General features: G+C 42.3%; 1 protein-coding gene across 1 annotated transcript in view; it reads right to left on the bottom strand.

Moving 5' to 3' along the window:
* Positions 1–8,905, bottom strand: part of yes1 (YES proto-oncogene 1, Src family tyrosine kinase) — a 39,285-nt gene extending 30,380 nt beyond the window's left edge. Inside the window, exon 1 of the mRNA XM_079569769.1 lies at positions 8,512–8,905. The gene's annotated coding sequence lies outside the window, so the exon portion shown is untranslated. The remainder of the gene's footprint in view (positions 1–8,511) is intronic.
* Positions 8,906–12,072: the final 3,167 nt, after the last annotated feature.

Genomic DNA, 12,072 nt, shown 5'->3' on the forward strand with positions numbered 1-12,072 from the left:
AATAATTATTTTCCTCCCCCTACATGTTCCAGCCATGTCCTAATGTAGAATGAGCCACATTAGGACATGAGCCCAGACCTCATGAGCCCAGAATGAGCCCAGACCTGTTCACCACAACTGCCTCTAAAATCCTGCACTGTCACTCAGAAAGGTGTCACTTCGGGCCCGAATTGCCGTCATGCACGAGCTCAATATAGAAGGTGCAGTTACACATATGGCAAACATTGACAAAGAGTAGACAAATGTTACAAATGCTTTAAATAAAAAAAGACAGCCGTAGACCAGGGCTATACACAGTAACTCTGTCTGTAAGCAAAATTCTCATCTGCAAAGTGGTAATTGAGAGTTCATAAACATATCTCAGACTGATTTGTGTCAGTCTGCACCACTGGTGTTGGTTCCTGTCAGTCGTGGCAATACTGCCGTGAGTGGGCGGGTTTAACATTTGCTAACAAGATGCATTTGTATTGACACATGTAAACAATAAAATCAACATTTAATGGATTTGCTAAGCTAAAGTTCGTCTTCCCGCACGATTTTTATGGGTGTCATTAACTGATATTACAGAAGGGGTTGTTGTGTTAGCTTTGTGTAGTTTGTACCAGGCCGTGTCGAGATGATAAACAGATTCTGCTTTGGGAAACAGTTCTGTGTTTAAGTTTGCCAAGTTTGGAATGTATAATCAGCCATGCCTATTATGTCTTCATTAGGTCCTCATTACGGGGTTATATGGAGCCATCTGGTTCAGAAGACATTAGCCCACTGACCCAAAAGCTTTATTATGCACCATAGACAATCATTATATTGATTTCACAACATTTGCCCTGATTGTTTCTCTTTCAGCCTATGACATCTATTCAGTCAAATATCTACTCATTGCATAATATCAATACAATAATAATATCGCAAAAGTACAGAAGAGTTCCATCTGACTGAAATTTACACATTTGCTAAAGAGCAAGAAATGAGCGAAAGTTAAATTTTAGTCATTCACAGCTGATTTACTATTTAATAAGACAGAAGATCCGATCACAGTAAAATTGTCTCATTTCAAACCCTGATAAGCTCCCACTTCCCTGCTTGTGATGTTTGTCTGGCCTTGACTTAAAAGCAGTCTCTTTGTAATGCTACTGAGGTGCAACAATCAATGTATGGATCTGTGCCTTTGAGAAGGATGGCCCATTGATTTGACTCTGCCCAGGCCCCAGGCAGAGGAGAGTGTGTGGGGGTGACTGAGTGATGGAGGCAGATTAGTATAAATTTGAATAGGAAAAAACAGATGTTCAAGGAGAGCTAAAGAAATAACATGCATGAGCAGACAACCACTCACAATTTACAGAATAGAAATCAAAATGACATTGATCACAAGGGTTTATAAAGCAAACAAAACTGCTACACTTGTATTCAGTAATGTACATTCAGTGCCAAATGGATATTTCTTATTAACACAGTGCAGCACAAAGGCCTTTGTTATGTGACTGTTTCACATTTGTTCTATTAAGTAAACAAAATTAAAAGTAAAACAAATTTCCTGGTTAATAGTGTGAAATATTTATCAAGGTTAAACTAATTTGAAAAAACTTTCGATGTGGGATACATGTGTGGGCAGTATTACAATAACGATATTATTATATACGATATTTGACTAAACTGCTTCCACTCTGGATTTTCCATTATTACACAAATTGTAAGTAATTTGTCTTTCTGCAAATTCTGTAAAAACAAGTCTTCAACAAACGCAAAATTATCACCAAAACAAGACTTAATTTAAAGCAGTAGTAAGTAACTCATGCCCCTAGTGGCCATAAGCGCCACTGCTCATTAATTGTCCATGAGAGTAAATACTACGCTGACAGAAAAGACAAAGGGAGAGAGGGATATTGTACATCCAATTACACAATGAAGATAACTTTTTTCACTCAAACATGGCTGCAAATACTGTAGCCCGCAGTTAGCTTCTTCTTCGTGATTCCATTAGTGTGTATTGGTGACTCCGACCTGGTGGCAGCAATTGCGGTTTTCTGGCCAGAGACACCAGGGGGAGATGAAAGACCCTCAATCATCCCATTAACACTTGTATTACCCCCAGAGGGACTACAAAAAGAGTTTATTAAGGTAAACAAGTTACTTAGTTTAAGCTAATTCTGGAAAACTGCATTAGCTCTGTGCAAATGTGTTGATCTCACTCAGATATTGCAATATATCTGAGTGTATTGTATCTAATATTGCGATACAATAGTTTTGTCAATTTGCACAAAAAAGCATTTGAGATATACTACCTACAGCAATAACAATGGTACTAAAGACAGAAAAGCAAAGGTGTGTGAAGGCTATATGACTCAGTGACGTATTCAGTCAAGGGTATAGAATATGGAGCTGAAGCGATGAAGATAAAGGATGCGTCATTGAAGCATGAGAAGTTTGCATGTTTTAGTCCAACATGCACTCAGGCACACAGGAGCAAAGGACCATACTGTATAAGCACGACAGGCTTAAATCACACGACAGAATGACAGGGGGCAAGAAGTCCAACTAGATTTGTTCTAGGTTAAGGATATAAGAGGAAAAAAAATGGGAAATGTGGTATATTAAGTCGCTCCATTGGCCAAATGCATCAGCAGAAAACATGTTTGAATCCGGTGCAGTCCCGAAATTCAATGAGTCACTCAAAATTAACAATGTAAATGTATTTGCCTTTCATGGATAGTTAAAGGCAGGAATCTCCACCAGTAGCTTTCCAGCCCTTTCAAGCTAGCTGTCAAAGGCTTTCTACATATCTACATACACATGACTCATATATGAACATGCTGAACACAATCTGCAAACACTTGGGTCAATATGTTAAAGTATCAGAACAAATCTCAAGTCATCCAGCGGTTGTGGATCCGTGAATTGTTGTGCCAATGGGCCAAACACCTCACCAAGTAACTGTGCCTGCCGGATGTTAGTCAAAGCCCACAGCAGACACTATACGCTGTCACCTCTGTTACACAACTAAATGTCAAGATGTCAGCCGGCGACATCAAAGAGAAGGTCAACCCAAACATGCCCCTGACCTTTGACCCCACTCTGAGACACATGTCGAACCACCCACGGTCCCAAATGCTAAACACACTTAGTCGTGACAATACAACGAAGGCCACAGCTGCTCCAAAAGAAAATAGGTCTACAAAGGTGGGCAATGTGATGACGCAATTGTAAAGCTTTTCAGGACATTATCAACTGTGCAAAAGTCTTGAAAACTACGGATGTTAGTGTGTGTCCGTGCTGTTTAGACCAGAGAGCCTTAAACAACTCTTTCAATTTGCACAGTTGGCTTTTGTAAGTGGGACGGTTGTTTCAATGTCCGGACTTTCCACTCGGCATGTGTGTGCCTCAAGCTCAGTCAAATTCTTTTCTTAAACATTCATCATTTCCCACAACAACACTTGTTCTCAGAATGGCCCAGAATAAATGACACAGGCTGTGAGCTGTATAGCCCAAAGGGAAAGCAGCGTGATCTGGTGAAATGTTAGCCACTTCTCTGCCCCGAGCCAGCTTCCGGCATTCAGCTCGACAAACAACAAAGCAAATCCTACACCCAAACATTCAGTCAATGAAAAATGTACCGAGAGTTTTTGTTTTTTTAATGTTGCGGCACCATCCGAAACACTAGCGCTGCTAAAAATGCAAAAAACAAAACGAGATCACCTTAAAAGATGGTGCGTGACGTAAATGCCTTGGGCTTGCTTGGAGCATGTGTATCTCAATTCAAACAACAAGAATTTCGATATTGGATGTCCACTGCAGTGCTGAGAAACTACGGGGAAGCAAACACCTCCGAAAGCCGTGGTAGAGAAAGGCTGGAGTGGGCCCTTTTGTCAGCCCCATGAGTTCTTTGTTATGGAAAAGGAGAAGCTGCCCATAGAGCTTCCCCCCATTGAGTCCGGAGAGAACACGCCATCCCAGCACCTAAATCCACTCACACATGTGCTCACAGCTAACAGCAAAGATGTGAAATCGACCGAATATAAACCAGACATGATGCATAAAACACACTTTACCCAGTAAATGATGATGTACAAATGTTAGGAGAGGCATTTTTGATGTGAGAAATGAACTGTGCATGAGACATAAATCCTTTTCATGCACTGCAACCACTAAAAAGACTGCCCAAATGTGAATTAAGATGCTCCTTTTTTGGGGTAATCTTTTGAGGCCACTTAAAAATTCCACTCAACATAAATTCAGAGTTAAAATGTCAGAGTAATTCCCTCTTACGGGATTTTCTTGTGTTTGATAAATGCGGCGTAACTAATGAGCCCCCTTGACTTGGTTTAAATCAAATTACAGGCAGATTATTGTACCTCTCTCCAATGGGCTCTTAAATGAGGCTCTTATACTGACAATAAGATTAGCTGGAGGCTCTCAGGGAACGGGAGGATGCTGCTACAGAGCGAGCCTACGCACAGACATGATGTGGGTCACCCGTGTCACTGCACTGCCGTAAACTGTCTAACCCTGGACACTTCTGATTCTCAAGTGGAACATGCATAGTAATAAAATCTCGATGGATACTTGTGGCAGCAAAAGCATTACAGCCGCTTGTACCAAAATAACATACTGCATTACATCCATAGATCCATCCACGTCACGGTTATGTCAGGGTCCTTGTGTTTTATAACTGTACCAAAAAGCTCTGTATTTTCAGTCTTAATCTTAATAAGATCTAGGCTAGCTATGATCTTGGTGTAGATGTGAAACAAATCTGGTTTTGAGAAGGTTTTTGGAACGTTTATAGACTTAATTCATTGTAAAATTTAAAAAAAATCCAGTATTCCCTATCATTAGTTTGTCTAACAGTAAAATATTCCCGTATTTTGAAAACTTAACTTTTTCTCATGACACACAATTCACTTATCACCCAAATAATGCCATGCACGTATTGCTCTGCACAATAAAGTTATCACTTCCATATTTATCATCCACGGGCCTGGTTTAAAGGAGGTAGTAACTGAGGTTTGGCTTATTATGAAAGCTTATACCAGGAACACATTCATGGACGTACATTGAGACCCGTATATGTGGTTCAGCCCATATTGTATGTGAGGTTATGTGCCAGACTATCATGGGGAACGGCAGGAGGAACTTAGCTTGGCACCTCGACACTGCAGGATCAAAAGTTTGGACATCACTGAGCTGCTGCCGCCCCACAAGGAGAAAACAGGAACAGTGAGCTTCAACTTTGCAGAATGGCATGAAAAGAGCACCTGCATGTCTTAGATACAAACTACTGAGATTTTGCGCTACTGACAAAACTGGACAAGGACAACTCATTTCTATCAAGAAGAAGAAGAAGAAGAAGAAGAAGAAGAAGAAGAAGAAGAAGAAGAAGAAGAAGAACTGGCAGGAAGCAGGGAATGCAATTGGCACAATCAACTTTGTTAAGGAGTCAACCCATTTTTGTACCAATTTGAAAAATGGAGCAAATGTATTGGCATCGCTTTATGTTAAGGGGTGCTCGTAAAGCATTAATAAGGTATTCACAATCTGTTTAGAGTTACGGATTATGATTGGGTTAGGATTCAGCCCATTAGGTAGTTAATAACAATATAATGAGCAGCTTATCAATGTCTTTACAAGCATATTATTAATGGCCTACTTGTCTGTCAATAGATATTTGTATAATAAGCAGCTTATTATTATCTACATCATTAATACTTAATGAGCACCCTTTAATAGAAAGCATTACCAAAGTATTTAAGCAGGGTAAGATTCTTAAGTGGTCTACATAGAAAAGCACAGTACGCTTTGTAGAAAGTGACTCTCTGTTCCGTGTTGTCGTCACACTTAATCAGTTCAGATGGCACATTTCAGGGAGAGGCCGAGTGACCTTTGAGCTTCCCTGTCTTGCATAACATCTGTAGTCACTTGGGCATTAAGTTATGACACAAGACTTTTATGGGGGGCTGTAGTCTTCGAAACCAATGTTGAGTATGCAATAATATACAGGATCAATGTATGTAAATGTAAATGTAACGGATTGCAGTGACTTAACCATCACTGAACATGAGAAACACTAAAGCAAGTTGATGTAAGCCATTTATGAACCAGGTCTAAGTCTTATACATAGTACGAATCAGTCCCCGATGAAACATAGCTTTGATGTTTGAGAATTTAGTGGATTTTCAGTTGTCTTAACTTCTTAACATGGGTTGTGCGGCCAAATTAAGACACACCCCAGCTTTGATAAATAAGCTCCTAAACCAAGATCAAACCAGTAAGAAACAAGAATGAGCATCTCCCTTCAGAAGCAGTTGACTATAGCCACATGACTCCGCACATTCTTTACATGGTTTGGGTAAAAACAGTAGAAGAAGACAAAAAAAAAAACATTGCCAAATAACCAACTCAACAGCCTTGCTTCCTAAGTGCCCGCATCAATCACCAGGACACGGCAGAGAACCAGGGGGCTGCGAACTCTCTCCACTGAAGCAGTAACTCAGTAATTGCCCTGGCACGCTCCCACAGGCCCCGCAGCAACAGCCTTATCTTCGGGGCAGCGTGCCATCTCTGCCAATCACACACAAGAGAGGGACGAGAGGGGAGAGGAAAAGGGGGACTTCCTTCCGACGCCATTCATGTTGCTGGGGCCACCTGCTGAGCCTGTCAATGCCTGGAATCACACTGGGACAGAGACTCAGCCATCGTCAACCTATAAGAAAAGACCTCTTCTTCCAACTCTTGACTTGCCTACAGTTAAGGTTTGATCAATTGTTATGCACGTTTTCTGGTCAGCAGTGAAACAATTGATCCTGGAGCGTCTGAAACAAGCTGTCATGTATTCATTATTTGTGAATGTCCTCCCAATTATACCCCACTTTTCTTTTAGTATGTTTCCACGTCGTTCCTGGTACATGTGATGGGGATGCAGACAGTAAATGCAAAATGTTGACATGAAACTGCTTCCAAGATCTTTTTGGCTGTTAACTTTCCAGGCTGAACTCCACCTTAGTTGCATAGTTACATAGCTTTGAGGCAAGGTCAAAAAGGATGGAGGATGCTGGAAGATTTGCTGTATGACTGTGACTGTGACTGGAAGTAAAGGTGCCATGCTGACCACTCATACGGCTCATACGGCTGCTGAGTCAGTACAAGGACAAATACGCACAAATATCAACTTTTTCTTCCTCGTAAAAGGCACAGTTTCAAATCTGTCCCACTTTGAAGACTTTTTAGTTTGAGCAATCATTAAATACACAGATCATCATCATCATCATTCAGATATTATATGCTGATCTGCTTTTCAGTCTGTGTGTTCGGGTTCGGTGTTTTCCAAGGTGCAACAGCCGATACTAAAATGAAACAATACATGACATCAAGCTGAGTTTTCTGTGTTGCTGAGTCAGAAAACAACCCACGACCTACTTGCTCGAAATGGAAAGAGCACAAACCACAGTGAACCTTCTCATCTATACACCAGTTGTCTGCGGTAGGGTGCACAAAAAAATGTAATTGCGCTTGCTTCAAAGCACATCCACCTGGGTCGTGATGAAACCGCAGAACAAGGGGCTGTTTTTTACACCCCGCACTTGTAGTGTTGAAACACGATCCTAAACTGTGTTGCTGCGAATGTAATTAGTCACAAATCCAAAAACTCTTAATCAGTGTAATGAACCCAAAGCAGCCACATCCATCCATTAGGAGCCCCTGCGCGATAATAACTCTTCTCTCACACTTAACCAGGTCCCTGATCTGGTGCCAACACCACCTGTTCGCGCTCCTCCACGCTCTGCCAACTGCCCTCGTTTCCTCCAGCTGTGAACGCGTAACGACGAGACAGGACTGCTCAGCCAATACCGGGATTACCGTGGAATACAGTGGATTATCGAGGCTCCAGAGTACAGTGCACAGATCAGCTCCCACTGCAAGAGCTGCACTAGATTTTTAACGCTTTCTCCGCGCATTTTGTAGAGTGTGCAAATTGGGGAAGTTGGCTACCGAAATAACAACACGGCGCTGGAACATCCGTGGGAATGACATATTAGGAGTTAAATTACAAGACTATGGTCATTCTGGGAAGCCTGGTAATAGTATACTGTGTGTCTAGCAATAAAAGGCTTTAACAGCTGGGGCCTAACGCAGCAGCTGACTGGAGTGGAGCTCACAGTGGGACAGGGTGAGGCAGGAATAGGCTAAGTGCCTCGGCCAAATGGATAGCTCGGGATACAATGAAATAAGGCGGCGGAAAGGGAATAGGAAGTTGCTTTAGTACGCGATTATGCACAGGAGAGGAGTCAGAATTCGTGCTTTGAATAGTTCAAACGTGTCTGTTCAAGTTGGAAGCAGGGGTAGTGGAGAAAGAATGGCACAATAGAGCGGGCTAGGAGTGGTAAATGCGGAGCGAATCAAGAGAATAAACTTTACAAAGACGCGAGCAGATTCACTTTCGTGCACTTTTACGCGCAACTTTTCCTCGAGTGCCACAACGCTAGGCCCAGTTTCTTCACTTCCAAGTCGAGCGTGCCTTACCTCAAAAGCGACCTTTGCACTATTGTATTGTGACTACATGCGTCCTGTGGTCCCTTTCCCACGTTTTTTGTTGTTGATCCGACAATCCAAAAGGGAAGCGATCTCCTCCTCGTTATTGTGAGATCTCACTCCTCTTCGAACTGTCCCATACCGATAAACTACTTCCAACAGCCCCAAGTAAGTCCTGCGACGGGATTCCGAGTAGTATTTCCCCCAAAAAAGACAATGCTCCGCCGGCTGACAAAGGCTTGTTAATATGGCGGGGTTGAGGCAAGGCAAAGCAATTAAAATATCCCCAAATCACCGCCCGCTGATAGGTCAGTGGTGCCCTCAAAAGAGGCACAACAATAGCCCCGGACTAGGAGCGAGAGCCGACGAGGCCAGAGAAGGAACCGAGGTGCGTTCAAAGACCCGGATTAGGCTCGTTCATTTGAGTTTCAGTACGTGAATGCCACACAGAGCGACGGAAGATGACTAAAAAAAGGCAAAATTAGTTGATACAAATGGTGTATTAGGCCTAGAATTAACACAGATGTTACTTTTCAGACACTTACTCTTAAATGTTGAAATGGCATCAATGTGTCATGATTTATATTTAATATTCAGATGTGATTTACAGCGGACACGCATCACACCGCTCTGAACATTTTTACATTTCAACTCGATACAAAAAATCTTCCAACGCATTTTAGTCCCGGGCATTTGCTTTTTTTCGGCCGTATTTGAACCACCGTCTCCCATTGAACCGAGCGGTCAATATGGCCCACACATTGATGTATAGTATATTCGCAAATATTCACTTCCGTCAGCTGGCACTAAGCCAAGAGAACAATGTGTGCGTAATTATTGTAGGCAGAAGTTGCACTCTGAATCAGCAAACAGAAAGCGTCTTTAAACCATTTGAACCTTGTGCAGAGCTTTAAATTATGCAGACCTCTGGCGCCCCCTAGGTATAATGTTGTGCAAAATACGTGTTCAGTGCCCGCTGGGAAATACTCCTACCATAGTCTGTTTTTAAGCAGCGGCCTCAGGCAACAGACAAGCCTGAATATTGCGTTGGTTGATGATATGTTTCAAATAAAAAGTATCCAGTTTTGAACAAGGCTATATCTAAGGTATGTCTCTTTTCTGTTGAGAGTTGACGGTCTGCTGACTACAATGGTAAGATAAGCCTGTATTGATCTCACAATGGAGAAATGTACTTGTTACATTCAGCTCTTAGAAACACTCAGGGTGTGCAAATAGGCAGAAAATGTGAGAAAAATAAACAAAAAACAATTCAATAGTAAAATAGTGTTATGTATGTACAAGGACTTTGTGGTGACAAAAGTACAAACAGTAAATAATGAAGTAAACAGATAGCAAAACATGTTCAGTCAGTATTAGCAGTGCAGGTTTACATCACAGTGCAAGTGGTTGATAAAATGACGCAGGTAAGTGATTTAAATACAGGGATTAGTACATGTATTCTGCAAAGGGGTAATTGCACTTGTTACTTTACAGTCTTGTTTAACAGCAGTGGGGATGAAGGCTTTGCGGTCGCGCTCCTTCTTGCACTGAGGGTGTTTCAGTCTGTCACTGAAAGAGCTGCTCAGCTCCTCTACAGTCCCGTGCAGTGGGTGGGAGGTGTTGTCCATGATGGAGGTGAGCTTGGCTAATACCCTCCTGTCCGTCACCTCCTCCACGGAGCTGGTACGGTGGACTGCAAGCTTCGCTATAGAACATTAGTCTTTGTGAATATCAAACTGACAAATGCTTGTCTTTGTGCCAATGTTTGTTGCCATTTTTTTTTAAGAAACTGAAACTGTAAATCCTAACAATACACTTTGCAATACGTTTCATTGAAGAAAAAAGATTAAGGTAATTTCTCTTCTTTTCTTATTATAGCCATACACCATCTATAACCATCCATGTAATGAGCCATATGCCAAAGTTCCTGGTTGGCTGAAACACATTTAAGAGGACGTTCAGTTTATGGTCAAATGTGTGCTGCAGACGTGAGTACAGTGGCCTGTTCTTGCGCAAAGAGGCTTGGGATGCGGATGGGAATTGACAGCCAGGATTTGAAATGCCAAACTGTAGCAGTGATTTCATTAGTTTTGAAAGTCATGGGCCGCCTCGGTACAGATTTCAAAGTTAACACAACCTTTATTTTTTGATTGAGGGCATTATCCATAATCGCATGGCTTTGGAGCAATTAGATTTCCAGACTCACTAATGACCAAAGGGAGGCCGTGTGTGACTCATGCTTTCCCTCCTCCTTGTGCGCACTGCTGACTGGACAGTGCGCTCGCAGTTTCCCTCGGTGTCCTCTTGGTGGCGCCGTGTGCCCATCCTTCAGCGCTCTAGCCTGGTCTACCTGCCGTTAGCAGTCTTCTCCAGCACATATGGGCTTTAAGTTGTGTTCCAAGCTGGATTCACCGCCCAGCAAAAACTGGAGTTGTGGATAGGCCCTTGAGGCAGTGACTGCCTCTGTTCGTCATATTGCGTCAGAGTAAACAAAACGCTGACGTGAATTAAAGAAAAAAAAAGAAGTCAAATGCTTGGTGGGCTATATGTCTGATTCAGCTGTGGGTATAGCACAAGCACACAATGTTCTGCCCTTTTTAATCATCATAGACACTCTTCAAATTTATAGACATTTTTGGATTCTTGCAAAATCAAAGTCTCCAAAAACTTCCACTCGTTTTGGATGCACTTGGTCTCTCCTCCCTTCCCACTCTGTTTCATAGCCACCAAAGCCAAGTTCAAGTTCTGCTGCTGTTAATTTGCCTTATTAATATCTAAAAATGAGTCCCACGGTGCAGAAAAGCAGCCCAGAGAAGCGCAGTTAGATTTGCTGCTTGCGTTTCCTAAAATAAGGCTTCCAAGGGCCTCGCTGTTAATACTTCAAAACCTGTTCATATATCAAAGACATTGACTTTCTTTTATTATATTTCGTTTAGATTTTTCATTTTAATCATTATCAGAATGCAGAAAATGGTTAATTACTGTTAAGTCGAAACGTGGCCCGCGTTATTGCACCAAACGATGCTGGGAGGAAACGCGCCAGACGCACGGCCATTACCATGACATAAAAATTTACAGCGCAATGACTGGAAACGGGTAGGAACGATGGAGATGAGATGTGTCACTGGAGACGAGTCAGTGGAGCTGCGGACAGCGTCAGTCCCTGGAGGCCTTGAACTTCTGAAGCCTGATCCCTGTTATGACAAAACGCAACCAATCGTTTCCCAGCTTTGCCACAATCACACGAGCCTAATTGGACCCATTGATGACGCGGTTAGAGCACAAATTGATTGGTAATGACCGTCACATAACGGCGCTGTGCGTCTCTGCGGTTCAAAAGAGAAAAGTTTTAGGATGAAAAAACTTGAAAGAAAGAAAAGAAAGAAAGAAAACGATGGGTGGGTGCTTATAGATGCAGGCAGGTGGGGTATAGGGTCTGACGAGGAAGGAACTGTACTATTATATTCCGGGAGGGAGGCTTGATGACGTCTGCAGCATCCTTAATGTGACATGTCGGGGGAGGGAGGAGGGGAGATAAAAATCCAAGGCAAT

This window comes from Gobius niger (genome assembly GCF_951799975.1).
Source record: "Gobius niger genome assembly, chromosome: 13".
Classification (NCBI taxonomy): Eukaryota; Metazoa; Chordata; class Actinopteri; order Gobiiformes; family Gobiidae; genus Gobius; species Gobius niger.